The sequence below is a fragment of the Bos javanicus genome, chromosome 11 (genome assembly GCF_032452875.1).
Source record: "Bos javanicus breed banteng chromosome 11, ARS-OSU_banteng_1.0, whole genome shotgun sequence".
Classification (NCBI taxonomy): domain Eukaryota; kingdom Metazoa; phylum Chordata; class Mammalia; order Artiodactyla; family Bovidae; genus Bos; species Bos javanicus.
Window position 1 is genome coordinate 31,316,538 of NC_083878.1, and position 17,143 is coordinate 31,333,680.

Below are 17,143 nucleotides of genomic sequence, written 5' to 3' on the forward strand. Positions count from 1 at the left end.
AGGTCAGGACTCCTGGTCATTCTGGGAGAATGAGTATGGTGTCCGGCACGGACTAGGGCTGCCATGTCCCAAGACAAATGTTATTTGAACATTTTAAACATTATGGGTCTGTGTTTTTGATTGTAAAGGATAGGTAAATATAAACATGAGATGATGTATTATTAAAAAACCTTTATTTTATGACATTCCTGGGTATTAGAACCCTGAAATACCTACAAGGCTCTGTACAGTGTGACTGGGCAGATCCTATCAGGGTCAGACTTCAGGAAGTTCAGTAATGTGAAATCTGGATGTCTTAAAATGTTTAAGTTTAGGAGATTTTTTTTTTTTTTTATAATTGCAAGTCTTTTTATAATTGCAAGTTTATAATTGCAAGTCTTCAAGAGGGGAAGAATTGTTTCTTTCTTTTCTTTTTTTTTTTTTTTTTTGTTTCTCCTTTTCCTTACACTGCTGTCATTTTCCTTTCTTAAAACCTTTATTTAAGCTGTGTTATAAACTCTTTCTCCCCTGTCCATGATGTCTTGAAACGGTTAACAGCAGTGTCTTGGGGTCTTTCTTCCTGAGTCCCTATCCTGGTTGTGCCACTTGGGTGAATGACTTAATTGCTTAATGCCTAGTTGCTTTATCTGAAAGTGTGGATAATAGTAGAGCCTGCCCCAAAGGGTTGCTATGAGGACTAAAAAAGATAATGATATAGTGAGACAGTGAGAGTCGTGCCTGACATCCTATATACACATACACATAAGCCTAGTTATTTGTCTTTATTGTTATTATGTCTGGAGTCTCTGCTCTCATTTTTGCTATCTGTCCTTGGAATATCATTTAACCTCTGATCCTCAGCAGCCAGGAGGGCTTGGACTCCCTGATTATTCCAAATAGCTGGCCTTGATCAGCTAGTGAATGGCATACACTGACCTTCCTTCTGCTTTCTTGATAGCTACTCTGTCACTGCAGAGAAGCCCAATTCATTTCAATCCAGTCCAATCCAATTCAGTTTAACTCATCAGTTTAACTTAGCGAAAGTCATTCATTTCATTTATTCAGAAATATCTCTTGAGGTCTAAGACATGCTTGATACTTTACAGACCTAAGACAGCTAGAAATGAGGCATGGGAATCCTTGGTTTTGAGAATCTTACAAATATAAAGGCTTCAGTAGCTTCACATCTTTCTAAGTGGAAAGAAAATGACACAGACTCCATCCCCTTAGGGGTTTAAAGGAGTTTTCCTTTAAACAATCTTGAGGGGAAGCAACATGGAGTCAGTCACTAGGCAATGCAATTCTAATATCTAAGTGGTTCTAATTATTCCCTCCTCAAGGAGGGCGGTTCCTAAAGGCTGGCAAATCTTCCCTGGAGGCTGCAGTAGACAAGCTATTCAACTTTGGTGGAAACAAGATGTGGCTGCTGCAGGGTTCAGACAACAGCAAAATAAACAAAGCCCCAATTATGATTTGAGGGAGGTAGACCAAGCTTTTCTATTTAGTCAAAAGGAATTGATTTCCCCTGGAGTGTCACTTACACCATAATGATTATTGGAAGGGAGACAGCTTAACAGAGTGATGCAAAAACAAAAGGAGTTGGCCCACGAGTCGGTCAAGTCAGCTGATCTTGACTGCTCGCCTTCAAGGCAGTTAGAAAAATACAATAAGAAAACTGAATGTAACAAAAACCCAGGACAGTTTTGGAAATTGTATGCTCTCTAGCAATTTTGTGTGAATTTTTATACAAGCACTGTTTTTTATGAGTTATATAAAATGTTATAAAAATAGAAAAAAAGGAAAAATACAAGAGATGGGGAGGCAGACTATTTGGAAGATTTTCTTGATAGTTCTTGTTTTATGCTCAGTTATTTATCCCCCTCCCCCCTTTTTTTTTGAAAAGCAAAGTGGGTTGGGGACCAACAAACAAAACAGCTAATTTCAGGTTGTTGTTGGTTTTAATCGCTTAGTCGTGTCTGACTCTTCGCAACCCCAAGGACTATAGCCCTCCAGGCTCCTCTGTCCATTCTAGCAAAAGTTATCTAGACCTAATTGGGGTCTATTTGCTTACTGTGCGAAAGAGTCCAATGTTTAAGTTTGTCTGAAGGAATTATTTATTTTAGAAACGTAGTTTTAGATCCAAAGATCGCCTGTGACCTCAGCTTGTCCCTATTCCAGCCAATTGAAACAATTGAATAAAAACTGATTCTATTTGAAAAGACTTCTAATGAGTTAAATAATTTGTATTTCTTAACTGCAAAATAAAACTGGGTCTAATTTGTTCTGCATTAAGTCAAAAGATTTTTAAAACCATTGAATACATTCCACTAAATTTCTCTGAACCATGCCTTGGTCCTTTCTACCCAAATCTCCACTATCTATTAAAACAGAACTTCATTTCTCCCCCTACTAGATTCTGGAATTTGGAGATTTGGAATGGAAATGCTCCAATTCCCCCCACTCTCACCCAAGTGCTGTGCTTGGCACATTTTTGAAAAAGGAAATTGATAATTCAGAAACAATACTATATCCTTCAGGAGAAAAAGCTTTTTCTTTGATTTACTGCTGTTGGATTAGCTCTGCAGATGTTCCTTCTACCTACTAAGAATCTTCCCTCACTGTTGGATATTTAAACCTTTTCTTTATGTCCAGCGCATGTCTGACCTCTTCAAGGAAGTGGCCTTGTTTGTTTGTTACAAGCACAGGTACCTCTCCCTTCAAGGAATTTCTATAGTAGTTACATGTTGTCTTGCATTTCCTGTCCTTATCATGTTATCACATGATCAGTTGAAAAGCCTTGCTCACTTTTTCTATGTCTGTGTGTATGTGTCTACTTGCTTCAGATCCATGAAGAGAGTCTATCTGTCAGGGCTGCAAGGTTGACTCTTATATCCCAGCAAATGGCTGTACACACAGTAAGTGTTCAATAAAGATGTGATGCCAGGAGTAGCAGGTCGTGGGTGATGTACTGCTTTGTTTAGGGTCTCAGTGATTTTTTGGGGGGGAAGATGCTGAACTCAGGATTTTGATATACTTTTGGCTTGTTTGCCATTTGATACAACTGCATGCTCCCTGTTGCTGAAATTACTTCTGTCAAATGGTCAGGACTGTCAATACACAGGGAAAAGGTAATTTTGTCTCTAGCCTGCTCAGGAGAAAAAAAAAAAAAATCTGTTTTTCTCTTTTGATCTAACAAACCAAAGCAACTCTGGAAAGCATCCTTTCAGTTGTAATTCCATTTCCACCTGTTTTGCTCACCATATCACAATGTTTAATAAACTGTTATGGCTGTCAAGAAGAGCAATTAGTGGCCTTATTTGGTGGATGATAGAACCATTACTATTCACCAGACCAACTTTAGGACATGTGTACTAAATTATTTAAAGCTAATAATGCATGTAAAAGACATTAAAGTTAAAAACGGGATGAAAAACTTCAGGGTGAAAACATCCATTTCCTCCTGGCATGCCCAACTATTCTTTGTTCAAGGGCACACTGAGAACTTCAGAGATGATAATCCTGGGTACCTCACTGCTTTTCTGCTTTCAGCCACAACCTGCTCCCCCCTTTGCGTTGCTTGATCAAGGACGTAGAGGGGTGGGACTTGCCTGGTGGTCCAGTGGCTAAGTCTCTGTGCTCCCAGTACAGTCTCTAGTCAGGGAACTAGATCCCACATGTCACAACTCAGAAGTTTGCACGCCACAAACGAGATATCCCTTATGCCACAATTAAGACCCAGAGCAGCAAAATATATGTATATATAGGATCTTAGCTCTGTGACCAGGGATGGAAGCCACACCCCTTTCATTGGACGGCAAAATCTTAACCACTGGGCAAGTCCCTAATACATACATATTAGGGACTGGTCAGGGAGCTAAGATTCTACATGCCTCATGGCCAGAAAAACAAAAACATAAAACAGAAGCAATATTGTAACAAACTAAATAAAAACATCTATTCAAGAACATCTGTGAAAATCCGGTTAAAAAAAGGCAAGAGTGTGTCACTTAAATCTAAAGTACTGCCTCCCTTGCGCCTCCCACTTCAGAGAAGTGGAGATGCTGGTACTTCAGAGTGCTACAGTCAAGAACACAGGGTTACCTCTCCTCCCAGCTTCAAGATGGAGGGCTTTCTTCCAGGAGAAGCAGGACTTCAGCTTTTCTTACTTTGCCTCCAGCAGCCTGTTGCTGAGGTTGAATGGTAGGCAGGTGTGGTTGGGAAGTGGGGGCTCCTTCCTTTATACCAAAGCACACTTGTGCATCAGAGGCTGTCTCAGGTACAGCCTGCTGGGAATGCTAGGAATCCAAGTCTCTTGCTAGGGCTCATGAGGTGGTGGCTCCAAGTCAAGCTTGATTGGTTGCTACCCTACCTTCCTTCACGTGTTTAACTCCTGTATGAGGGTCTCAGAAGTTTACCTTTGAATCCACTCCTGGCTCCAGAGCCCTGGCTGAGATTTTGCATAAAGTGAAAAGCAGACTGTGAAACACATATCTGGTATTCTCTTCCCAAAGAACTGACTTTATTTGCAACAGAGGGTGGAGAAGTTTAAGCCTGAGAGCCCTCTCAACAGTGAAGCTATGGTAAAGGCAGTTGTATTCATGGATCTAAAAGACATATAATGTAGGACAATTAGTTTGCAGGGGAGAATCAGGGGAAATAAAACAGCTGGAAGGAGCCCCCTGGGGTCAGAATGAATATCAAAACATTGACTTTATCAATGATTTATTTGAAGAAGCCACACAGTTTGATTGGATTAGTTTATAAAGGAATTTATGCCCCAGGGAATTTTTGAAAATGGTAGCATAGTCTGACTGCAAGTAGTAAAGTTGAATATCTGGGTGTGGTCAGGGGAATAATAGATGACAGCCCTGCTAATACCTTGTCTTCCCAGGCTGACCGTGGGCATCTTCAAAGTTGTACCTTCCTGAGAATCAACATCAAAGGCTTTCAACAAAATAATCTAGCTAGTAGCCACTAAACAGCAAACTAACCAATAATGCTAGTAAGTCATACAAGTGGAACCAGTACCCAGAATGCTGCAATAGTTTGTCTGAAATGTTCCCAGAAAAAAAAAAAAAAAGTAGAAAGATAAAGGAGTAAAAAATTATTTGAAAAAATAATGGCTGAAAATCTTCTAGATTTACTGAAAGCATCTAGTAAGCTCATTAGAGTAGAATATTCACAAAGAGACCCATAAACAGACACATTGTAGTAAAAACACTGAAAATCAAAGACAAGGAGAAAATCTTGAAAGCAAGAGAAAAATGACTCATTACTTACAAAGAACCCTCAATAAGGTTAACAACCCATGTCTTGTCAGAAACAATGGAGACCAGAGGTGGTACTGGGATAACATGTCCACATAAAACCTTACACATAAATGTTTAAAGCAAACATCATTAATAGTCAAAAACTGAATAATCCAATGTCCATCAACAGATGAATTGGATTAACAAAATGTGGTTTACTTATACAAAGAAGTATTTTTTGACTATGAAAAGCTTATTGATACCTTGAATAAACCTTTGAAAGTATGCGAAATGAAAGAAGTTTAGTCACAAAGATCTTATATAATTCCATTTATATGAAAGTTTAGAATATAAAAATCTGTAAAGACAGTAGATTAGTGGTTTCTTAGGTCTGGGTGTAGCATAGGTAGGCAGAGGAGTGACAGTTAAAGGGTTAGGTGATAAAAATGTTTTAAAATTGATTATGACAATGGTTGAACATATCTGTGAATATACGAAATACCATCAAAATGTAAACTTTGAGTAGATTGTATACTGTGTGTTATGTCTCAAGAAAGCTGTTTTTGAAAAGCAAGCAAAGGTAAAAAGAAAATCGTGGTGGAATTCTGATGTTTATACTTCTTTGAACGTGAGGGAAAAGAAGTGAATGTGCTGGGGAGTTATCTGTTCTCTGTGGGAGTAGAGAGGAATGTTTTATCACTAAGCCTGACAAAGAAGCTTGGAAATTGAGGATTAAGACAAATCATTTTACTAAGCTTCATTTCTCATACCTAGAACAAGTAAGGGGAAGGCGGAAGTATATGCTCTCTTAAATTCATCTAGCAAAAAATGCTCTGATTTTGGGCTTCCCTTATGGTCCAGTGTTTAGGACCTTATTACACAACTTCTGGTTATGTTGCAGCTTATCACTGAAAACAGCCAGTGACATCTACTTTTCAGTCCTCCTCCTATGTTTTCGTGATCCCACACATTCATTTTCTGTCTCTGCCCTCCTTATTGATTAGCTACTGAGGCACCAACCCTGCTGAGTGCAGGCCAGGGGTGCAATGGTAGCCCTCAGAGAGTTTTTCTGTTTTTAAGTGGCAAGATATTACATAAGTTTGGTGTTATAGATGACTCCAGCATTGTATGTATTTCAGCTCTGATGATAAGTTTGGATTGTTTTTCTTTAGGGATTGAGTTCAGAGGACTAGAGGGTCCCCTCTCTCTCTCTTTTCATGGCTAATACAAAGATTGGACATTGTCTAATCAGGTATATCAGGAATCTCAATTTCAGTCCTGACATTCGGCATTGATTGATTCCATTTATCTTATTTCCTAAAATGGGGACAGTAATAGCTGCAGTGCAAGACTGTTGGGTGAGGTACTAGAAGAGGCACAAAGCATGATGATAGAGTAGAATTAATAGGCGTCTGTCACATTCAGTCTCTCCTTGTAGTTCTCATTTGTTGAAGGGGCCTTTCATTTATTCATTTAATTCATGAAGGTATTGAGCATCTGCTCTGTACTAGGAGCTATTCTACACATGAGAATCCTTGCTACCGTGAAGCATTAGTTCTGATTTCTAGTCAAGGGGCGACAAATAGATAAAAACATTCACATTACAGTAAGTTTATGGAAGAAAGAGATCATATACTGCAGCAGTTGGGGTGTTACTATAGTGGGGTGGTCAAGGATGACCTCCCCAAGGGGTTGGCATTTGGGGAGAGACTAAAGAGGAGAGAGAAAAACATTTTAGAGGGAAAGAAAAGCAAGGGAAAGTTTTCAGGTAGATAAGAGTCTGGTGTGTTTGGAGAGCAGAAAAAGGTCCAGAGCATAGTGGCGATGGGCAAGTGATACATGACGTGCACTATGCCTGTGGGAAGGCAGGCAGGGGTCAGGTCAGAGTATCTTGTAGCCACGACAAAGCATGTAAGCACCACAAGGGAAGAGACTGTGTTTGTTTTGCTCACTGCTGGACCTGACACCTAGAGCAGTGCCTGTTATAATAGTCATGAAACGTGGATTGAAAAAAGTTTATTCTGAGTGAAATTCTAAGTAATTGTATGCCATCTTCTTTTTCAAAGTCTTTCTAGCTGCCGTGTGGGAATGGATTTAAGTGGAACTGATCCCATGGACGGAGGAGCCTGGTAGGCTGCAGTCCATGGGGTCGCTAAGAGTCGGGCATGACTGAGTGACTTCAGTTTCACTTTTCACTTTCATGCATTGGAGAAGGAAATGGCAACCCACTCCAGTATTCTTGCCTAGAGAATCCCAGGGACAGAGGAGCCTAATGGACTGCTGTCTATGGGGTTGCACAGAGTTGGACACGACTGAAGCAACTTAGCAGCAGTAGCAGCAGCAGGGGATAGAAACGCTGGGGACTATTGTACTAGCCCAGGTGAGTTCTGGTGGTGGTTTGAGCTGGGGTGGTGGTAAGGAAGGTGAGAAGTGGAGACATTTGAGTTAGGTTTTGGGTGTCTAATCCCCAGCACTTGGATTAGATTTACAGCAAGAAGTTGGTGATATAACACAGATAATGAAGCCTGGGAGAGAAGATTCTGAGGGGTTAATGGGAGGGCGATTAAGTGTACTATTTTCTGCTTGCTGGTTTTGAAATGCTGGCAAGAGATCCAGTGAGATGTTAAGGTTTCACTTGGGTATTACTTTTCTGGGGCTCAATGAAGAGGTCAGATATGACACATGGATTTTGAATATAGCTAGTATTTAAAGCCATGGGGCTGATGAGATTACTGTACAGAGAATACAGATTCATGACAGAAGAGAGTCTGGAGGAGCCTGGGGCACTTCATCGCTTAGAGACTTGGTAACAGAGAAGGTCAAGGTCTGGTGTGAGATGTAAGAGGAAAACTAGTGTGATGTCACAGAAGCTGGCGGTCAAGGGAGAAAAGTGTTTCAAGCAGGAGGATGGTTACCTGTGGTCATCTAGTATTCGGGTTTTTATTTGAAGAATAATATAACTACTGAGTAAAACATACCAAAAATAAAGTTTATCGGTACCAGTGACAAGATAATTTTTAATGCAACAGTGGGCATTGAGTGGATTGAATAATGAATGGGAATTGCTGAGAAGAGAAAGCAGAATAAACAAACGACTAACTATTGGTTTCCTCTTGAAACACGACTGAGAAGACAAGAAGGGGACTTTTTTTCTTTCTTTTAAAGCCATAAGGGCAGAGGAACAAGAGCAACAGAATTTTGTAAAGACCATGGAGGAATGTGGATCTGGTACTACTACAACCAGCATCTCTTGGAGGTGATTGGAAATGCAGAAGCTCAGGCTCCTCCCCAAACTTCCTGAGTCGGAATCTACATTTTCCCAGTATAGTCCTCTGATTGGCTTGCATATTTAAAGTTGGAGAAGTCCTGACTTGGAAGACTCTAAAATGAAATCCCAAGCCAGTGAGATTTATGCCACATGATCCCTGAAAACACTCAGGAACTGGAAGCACTGGTGTCCCCAGAAGCAGGACTGGAGGGCGAAGAGGCTTGAGGTGGCCAAAATAAAGAGGGCTGGTAGGAAAGTTGTTTAAAAAGCAGCCATACTACCCACCTGGAGCAGCCAGGCCAGTGTTCCCTCAGAGCTGAGCAAAAACACTAGGTTTATTTATTTGTTTGGCTGTGCCAGGCCTTTGTGCTGCACACGGGCTTTCTCTAGTTGCGGCGCACAGGCTTCTCGTCCAAGCGTCTTCTCTTGTTGCGGAACACCGGCTCTAGGTGCGTGGGTTTCAGTAGTTATGGCTCGTGGGCTCTAGAGTGTGGATCTGGTAGTTGGGGTACGGGGCCTTAGTTACTTAGCAGCATGTGGGATCTTCCCACTAGGGATTGAACCTGTGTCCCCTGCACTGGCAGGCAGATTCTTAACGACTGGCCCACCAGGGGAATCCCAAGGTTTATTCTTTAAAGGGAGCAGAGAATGTCTGAACTGGAGACACCAGGGACCACTTATGGATGCTGGGTGCTGAGACCTCCAGTCCTCTTTCCTAGCCACCAGAGTGCTGGCAGTTAGGGCTTCACCCTCCAGGTAGGGGCTTGGAAGAATCTTCTCGAGGGGTTTTGCCCAGTCCAAGAGGCAAGATCGAGATATTGGTGCAGTGATCCCCCAGTTCAGTGGCCCAGCCTTTTCCTTTATTTATACTGCTGTGGTTGTTGTTTTGCTTCTTCTTACCCTATAGCTCTGCTTTCAGAGCTACTTTGTAATTTTCCTATCTGGTTATCATAACTCTTTGTTCTCTTTCCTCTCATCTCTAGTATTTGTTTGGGGGAGTCAGATGCCATTCTAAGACTCCATGTTCTTATTGAAGGAACTCAGCAGATTTTCGCAGCCAGGGACCCGATAAGCAATTTTGCTACTGTGTGCAGGCTTCCAGATGACCTCCTTGCTGGTCACCATAAATCTCATGTTTGCTTTTCATTGCCTTTCCAGTTTGTTTTCTAAATTAAAAGAGTGTTTCTAGTATTTTCTGCTTCCCCTCCCAACCCAGTATATTTACTTACAGAATGTCTACACTCCTTACCCATAAAACAAACACCAATTGGATAAAGGATTCATCCCTTCCTGCACTGAGCAGAATTAGCCTTGGTGGGCATATGGCAATGGCAAGGGTTTAAGTCTGACTCTCTATACTTGCTGTGATCTGATGATGGCTAGTGATCATTCTTTTGTTTTCAATTCATTTTCCTATTCTAAACACAGCCATACAAAGTAGTTTGGAACTTAGAAGGAAGAGAAATTGCTCAGAAATTTAAGAACATTCAAGAATTCCTTGTTTGTGTCCCACTTATGCCAAAGTAGACATTTTAAGGTGTGTCACTTTCAGAAGAGACATCTGGTCTTTGTGAGCTCGGGTGGTTACCAGATTTCATAGATGACATTCAGCTGCTTTGAAGGGAAGCTGTCATACACAGTCTTTTGACATGTAAACTCCTTTTACCTATTCTCTCCCAGTGTCTACTTAGTAATATTCAGGAACACAAGCAGTTTTGGAAAAAAAAACTATGAGTTTAGGAAAGAAAACAGTGCAGCCTAAGCTTCCACTTTTGATGTTGTTTTCCATCTTCTGTACCATTCTCCTCCAGCCCAGCTCAAAGCATCCAGACCCTTGTATTTGCCCAACTTGAAAATTACTGAAAGTGAAAGTTGCTCAGTCATCTCTGACTCTTTGCTACCCCATGCACTATAGCCTGCCAGGCTCCTCCACCCATGGGATTTTCCAGGCAAGAATACTGGAGTGGGTTGCGATTTCCTTCTCTAGGGGATCGTCCCAAGCCAGGGATCGAACCTAGGTCTCCTGCACTGCAGGAAGACTCTTTACCATCTAAGCCACCAGGGAAGCCCAAGAATATTGGAGGGAGTAGCCTATTGCTTCTCCAAGGGAATTTTCCTGACCCAGGAATCGAACCGTGGTCTCCTGCATTGCAGTCAGATTCTTTACCAGCTGAGCTACCAGGGAATCCTAGTCAAACTTAAATATTTAAACATCTGCTGGTTAAGCCTTATTATAAATTTGCTGGTGTTCATTTATCATTCTATTTTACTTGAGATCTGTGTTTTCCTTGTAAAATAAAGCAAGGGTCTTCTGACCTTTTACATAAAAGGGTGTTCTGGAAGTGGCCCTGCACAGCTCCTTAAATCCACCCTAGCTGGTCAAAAGATCAAAGTTAGACAGGACAGCCAGGTGCTTGTCAAATGTCAAAAGGCAGGCATCTCCTCATTGACTTTCACTCAGCATCTGTTTCTTCCAGCTCTCACAGTCTGTGATTTCAGATTGCATAAGGCAACTTGCAATTAATTGTCAAATGGGTAGTTTAGATAATGACCGTTCTAGGTTCCAAGGGGGATTTTTGTTGTTGTGGGTAAAAGTGAGGAAAAGCATGATTGTTGTTACTGTTGGATGCTCTTCCCGTTTAGAAACTCCATGAGAGCAGCCCTGTGCCTCCCCTTTTGATCCTCCTCTCTCAAGTGCCCAGCGTAGTGCCCTGCACAAATATAATCAATAAATATTTGATGTTGAAAGAAACCTTCATGAAAAATGAGCCTTTTTGCTTGGTCTCCAAAGCTGAATATATTAAAGTAGAAGAATTCATTTCAGGTTGGAGAAAATAATATTATTTAGGTAGGGGAATATAAGGTATGTTTGGGAGCTGGGAATTAGGAAATAGTCCACAGAAAAAATGTGTAGAGGATGAAAGATATGAGGGGAAGACAGAAGAGTTAATTTGAGGATAAAATATGGAGGAGCTTAATGTCACACTGAAGACTTTGGACTTTTGTCCTGAATCTGGCTGTTCGTTCCTATAGGGGAATTAAACCAGAGCCAGGACTCAGAGCAGAGGGTTGGGAGGGGAGAAAGCCGAAGGCGCAAGGGGCGGATTCACAAGCTATTACCCTGAGATGATGAGTAAAGCACAAGGGAAGGCATCTCTGTCTTCCAGGGATGTGATCCTATCTCCTGAACCAAATTTGCTAGACTTTCCTAGAAGGGACAAGCTATTTTAAATTGGACCCAGTCCTGAATTCTAGTGCTCAAGGCTCTGGCCCTTTCTCTTCCATGCCCTTCTATTCTAGGATGATTTCCAGCCAGCCTTTGTTTATCTAGTTACAAAGTCATTGCTGGAGCTGGGATCCCTCAAACATTCTTTGTTTAAAACCCCTCACCAAACTGAAAGCAGTCAGAGACAGATATCTATGGGGAGATTTTCCACGTTGCATTCGTAAGTAACAGAAGTTCACAGAACTGTCTATTAAGCCTAAGAATCACACTCTTTAAAATCCCACAACTGAAATAACAGAAATTTAGGAATTACAATTATATGTGTTGGACTCTGGAGGCCTAGAAGAAACCTGTTGGTTTGGGGAAGTTTGGTACCTGAAGATATTTGTAAAAATCAAAGCATTTTAGAATTGAAAGAAATCTCAGCACTATTTTACTTCTGCCTTTCACCAATTTACTGATGAATTTTCTCTCCCATATCCTCAACCATCTATTTCACTGAAATAGCTGAACTCTTAGGGTCCCTATTTCTTAAAGATTTTCATCAATCTTAGCATTACTGAGATCCAAAAATTGGCTTATGCTGTACATGTTCTAGTATTTGTGATACAGGATTCCATGATGACTGTGTTGGCTCTTGCTGAAAAAGCTCTGGGAGCGGGTATGAAAGAGAGTGGACATTAGCTACTTCTGAGACTAAAAATATAATTGAGTTCAGGTCTATGGCACAGGTTTGGTTGCTTTACTCAAAAAAAGTTTTTTTTTTGCACATCCCTTGAAGACTTTCAGATCAGTTGGCATATTCCATATGAAAGAAAAAGGTTATGGTGTGTTCATGTCAGAGACATAAAAGATGCTCAAGATACTTCAGGAAGAGGTCAGATTAAGAAGAAATATCCATATCTCATTATAATCAGATCTTAAGCAATTAAAAATAATTACTCTCTTTGCTAGGTGACCTTATGGGATATAAAAGTTAGCATCTAGTCTAAATAAAACTAAATTGGAGATCTTAAATCTAACAGCTCAAAAAAAAAAAAAAAAAAAGATAGTCCAATAAACCACAGTGACTGGATAACCCAATTAGTGGTTTTGGAGAAGGATAATCAAACATTAAATGAATTTCCCACTTGCTGCCAAGATTTTCTGCTTCTGAACCTTAGGCTTGTTTGGTAGAGGACTTGGGTGAGGAAGGACAGCACTGACCTTTAGGTAAACAAGGAGATGTTATCATCGTCAAGAAGTGCAGCTCTATGCTATCAAACCCTTACTCTTCAACAGCTGGTAATGACTCTGCAAATTACAGCTCTTAGCCAATTCTCAGAGTAGAGTTCATCAGTTAACTTTAAAGAATTTTTTTCCTCTGCAATATAATTTTTACTTTTTCCCTTTGAAGATACTGCATTCTATAGCTATTCCTTTTTCTGATTCTTATGCAGGAAATATAAACCTTCCTTGCCCCAGCCTGATTAAATTCTAAATGTTGGACATAGACATATCATTTCTCACTAAAGAAGGTGTAGGATTTGGTTTTGAGAGGAAAGATTATGTATGCATTGGCGTGAAATCTGTGCTGTTTGTTTCTTTCAAAGAAATATCTAAACAAGGCAGTAGGAGTCTCCAGATAGATGAGCCCAGAGCAGTCTGCACAGTGGGGTATTTGGTTCTGACATCTGGACAGACTACAGTCATCAAAGCACATCTGGGAAACAGGAAACCTAACATTCAGGGTTTGGAATCTGACCTCAGTTGGCAAAAATTGTATTTGAACAGTTTTGCCTGGTTTAAACTGATTTTGTTTAAGGCAATTTCACTCATCCTTTCAATATTCTTGTTAACAATAGAGAATCAGGTATTATTACTTAAATCAAGAGAACTGAGTGGCATGCCTAAAAGAATATTCAACTTGTAACTTAGTAGACTTTGTTTCAAGTCTATGTGTCTCTCTTTCTGAATAAATTAATGGATTCCAGAATGATATACAGGCATTTTCTTTAAAACAAACACATAAAAAAGCAAAGAAAGCAAGGGAACTATCAAATCCTGTAGCAGTTCACCACAGGGGGAGCAATAAGTATCTTTTATAAGAATCTTTTCTTTGATACTGAGGAGCAGAGCAAATAAACAGCTGTAATTCCCCCTTATTTATTGTGTCATTTATTCTATATGTAAATGAGGGCCCAGAACCTACATTGCATTGAGTCGGGCACAATGACTACCAAGAACATGTTCACTGCAGTTGAGGAAATAAGGCACACATGAAAAATTAAGGGCAAAGCAAGATTGTAAAATGAACTGCACCAGGGTTCAGATTACATGAAGATGGAATGGTCAGGAGAGTCTTTATCAAAGAGGAAAACTTTGAGCCAGCTTATAGTAAGTAGTTTGGATTTCAAGAGACAAAGAAGAACTTGAAGATTATAGAAGCAAGATGTGTAACAGCAGTAACACCCTGGGACACAGACTGAGCTCGAGAGCAAGTCTTTTTCAGGCTTGAGGAGCAGATGGCTTCTGTTGGAGCTAGGTGAGAGGTAAAGTCAGAAAGACGAGCCACCAGATGATTTTGAACTGGAAAATCATGGTGGCAGTGGTGTTTTATGGAGAAAAATGGAATAACGGTGTTCAGGCTGGTTTGGAGAAGACAGAGATTGATAGCAAGGAGATAAATTAAGACAATTATTTAATCCAGTGTGTAGATGTTCAGATTCCCAGCAAAGATAATGGCAATAAAAAAAGAGAATTATCGCTTGTAGCAGTATGAAGGGAGTTTATGTAAGTAGTTAGATGTGGGCTTTTGGGAACACGAAACCTACATGATGAGGTGAATTAAACTATCAGCATTCGACACATGAAGAAATCAACAGTGGCTTTAGTAGTTTTGTAATCCATTCCTTTCTACATCTCAGAAAGATACTTGAGATGGCAATGAGATACAGGAGCTTGCTGTGAAGAGAGGGGTCAACACAGGCAGCCTATAGCATGATGTCAATACAGTTCTCCCTGTGCCAAGAGTGCCCATCAATGGACTCTTTTCTTCTAGTATTGTGGTCATCTGACCCTGCTAAAGAAAACAACCTGTATCCATACATCACTGAGACTTAAAATCTCAGGTTTTGAATGGGTGTCCACATTCTTAAAAATTCTAACTCCAGGAAGAATAACGCAAGATCAAAGGGTCCTTTCTAGATCCATTGATTGCCTCTATGTGAAGCTGAGTTTCTAGAGTAAGTCTGAAATCAAAAAAATCCTTTGCCTATCATCAGAATGAAACGTGTTCCCTGAGTTCTTGGCAAATATTGAAAGCCCAAAGGAACACCATTTCTTATTCAGAGAGGAAGTGCTCCAGCCACTGGGAAGAGAAGGAGATTATTCTTAAATCAGTGAGATACTGTAAACTATCTCAGAACTACAAAAATCTTTACATCAGTTTTTCAAAGCCTTTTCATTTCCATTGATTCATTTGATCATCCTGAATGCCCTCTGTGGTGGTTTTTCTCTAGTACTTTACAGATGAATAACAATCCCCACCCCCCACACTTGAGAGGCATTGTGCTGAATGTTTTAATCCTACATTTAATGCCCATGGTAACTCTGAAAAAGGTACACATTACAATTTCCATGATACACCCAAAGCCCACATGCTGAAGCAAGAAACAGTCATAGTCTGGGTTAGAACACAGGTCTCTTAGATTCTAGAGTCCATACTCTTCCATCCCTGACTGTGATAAAGAGTTAAAGGCCCACCTGTGAATATTACTTTAGAATTCCCTCTATTCCTGACCCTGCTCAGCAAGTTGAGTACTTTCTCCATGATGCTGCGTTGTCTCAGGCCATCTAAACCCTTTGTTGTTGTGTTCGGTCGTTCAGTAGTGTCCAGCTGTTTGCAACCCCATGGACTACAGCACTCCAAGCATCCCTGTCCTTCACTATCTCCTGGAGTTTGCCTGAAGCCAGAAATATTTAACTACTTTCGGCTATGGTCTAAATCAGAAGTGGGCATTCCACAGACTATGGCCCACATCTGGTTGCTCCCTGTTTTTCTATACAGAGTGAAAAAAATCTCCCTTCTGGTGAAGAAATACCAGAAAGCAGACAGCCTAATTTAGCAGGGAGTTTTGAAAAGAGGGTATCACTCTAAAATTAAGCCTTGTAAGAGGCTGTCTCTTTTAATAACTGGTTGACACTGCTTGGTCCCTGGGGAAACACTGGAAAAAGAGAAGGACTGGGAGAGGTAGAAATGTGTGTGTGTGTTGAGTGTGTGCATTGAGGGGCTGTATCTTTTGGTGTTCACAGCCATCCCACTAAGCAGATTGTATTAAACTTCTAGAAGTTAGGAACTTGAGGCCCCAAAAAAGTTAAGTAATTGTTCAAAGTAGCTTAGGAGCGACTGACTTCTTAGAGGAGCTCAGGTACATCAGTCTTCTCTTGTGTTTATAATCATCTAACAAAGCAGACTGCATAGGCGCATTCTTCCCTGCAATCAGGAGTAACTGTCTCATTAAGGCAGTGTCGCTAAAACACAGTGTTGGCCACCTATCTTCCTTGTCACTACCTCTGGGAAGGAATGGAGAACTTGTGATATCAGGGGGAAAAGGAGCAGGCAGAACCAACTCAGCCTTGTAGCTGTTTGTCCCTGAGTGAAAATCTGAAATGCAGCCTCATCGTTTTTGAGCATAGATAATGGTAACTGGTAAATGAAAAGATGACCACCTTCTGCCATTAAATAAGATCATGCATAGCTTTGGGGAACCAAGATTAAAGAACACTTCCAGAATAGCAGCTTCTGTTTAAAATCCTTGGGATAAAACGACTGAGGATATCTATGATCTCTGAGCCAGCTCTCGGATGGTAGGGAGGGGTGGGGAGGTGGGGAGGGATGGTCATTGGACTATGAAACAGTCCTGCCTTCCTCTTACTTTAATGCAATAGACGTGGGACTTTAAGGGAAAGACAGCGATGATCTGTGAGTCAAAAGGCCTGATTTCTAGTTTGGCTCCGCCTCTACTCATCGTGAGAGGTTAGGAAATTTTCTACTCTCCAGACCCCAGATTTCTCAACTGCAAAATAAACAGATGGAAGTGGAATGATGTCTTAAGATCTTGTCAAGTTCTAAAAGTCTGTCTATTTCCTTTTAAAGTAGTTCAGTAAAAATCTAAAGTTGGGAATCACCTTTTCCCAGTAGTATGAAAGATGATCTCCTTCCTTCTATAGCTCCTTTTTTTCTTCCTCCCTTTCTTCACACCCCTTCCCTCTCTTGTGACTCCTTTTCCCCCAGGAAGCAGATTCTCAGTTTGACAATTCCTTGCTGGTGCCTCCAGAGCAGCAATGACTCTTGCCTTCTTGAATTCAGTATCCTCAAAAGCACACATCATGCCTTCCATGTCAATCAAAGCCATCTTTCTGGCTTCAATCTGAGCTCTT

The 17,143-nt window shown here is 40.7% G+C and overlaps 1 protein-coding gene across 6 annotated transcripts in view; it reads right to left on the reverse strand.

Moving 5' to 3' along the window:
* Positions 1-17,143, reverse strand: part of FSHR (follicle stimulating hormone receptor) — a 193,068-nt gene that overhangs the window by 175,227 nt on the left and 698 nt on the right. The window lies entirely within an intron of this gene.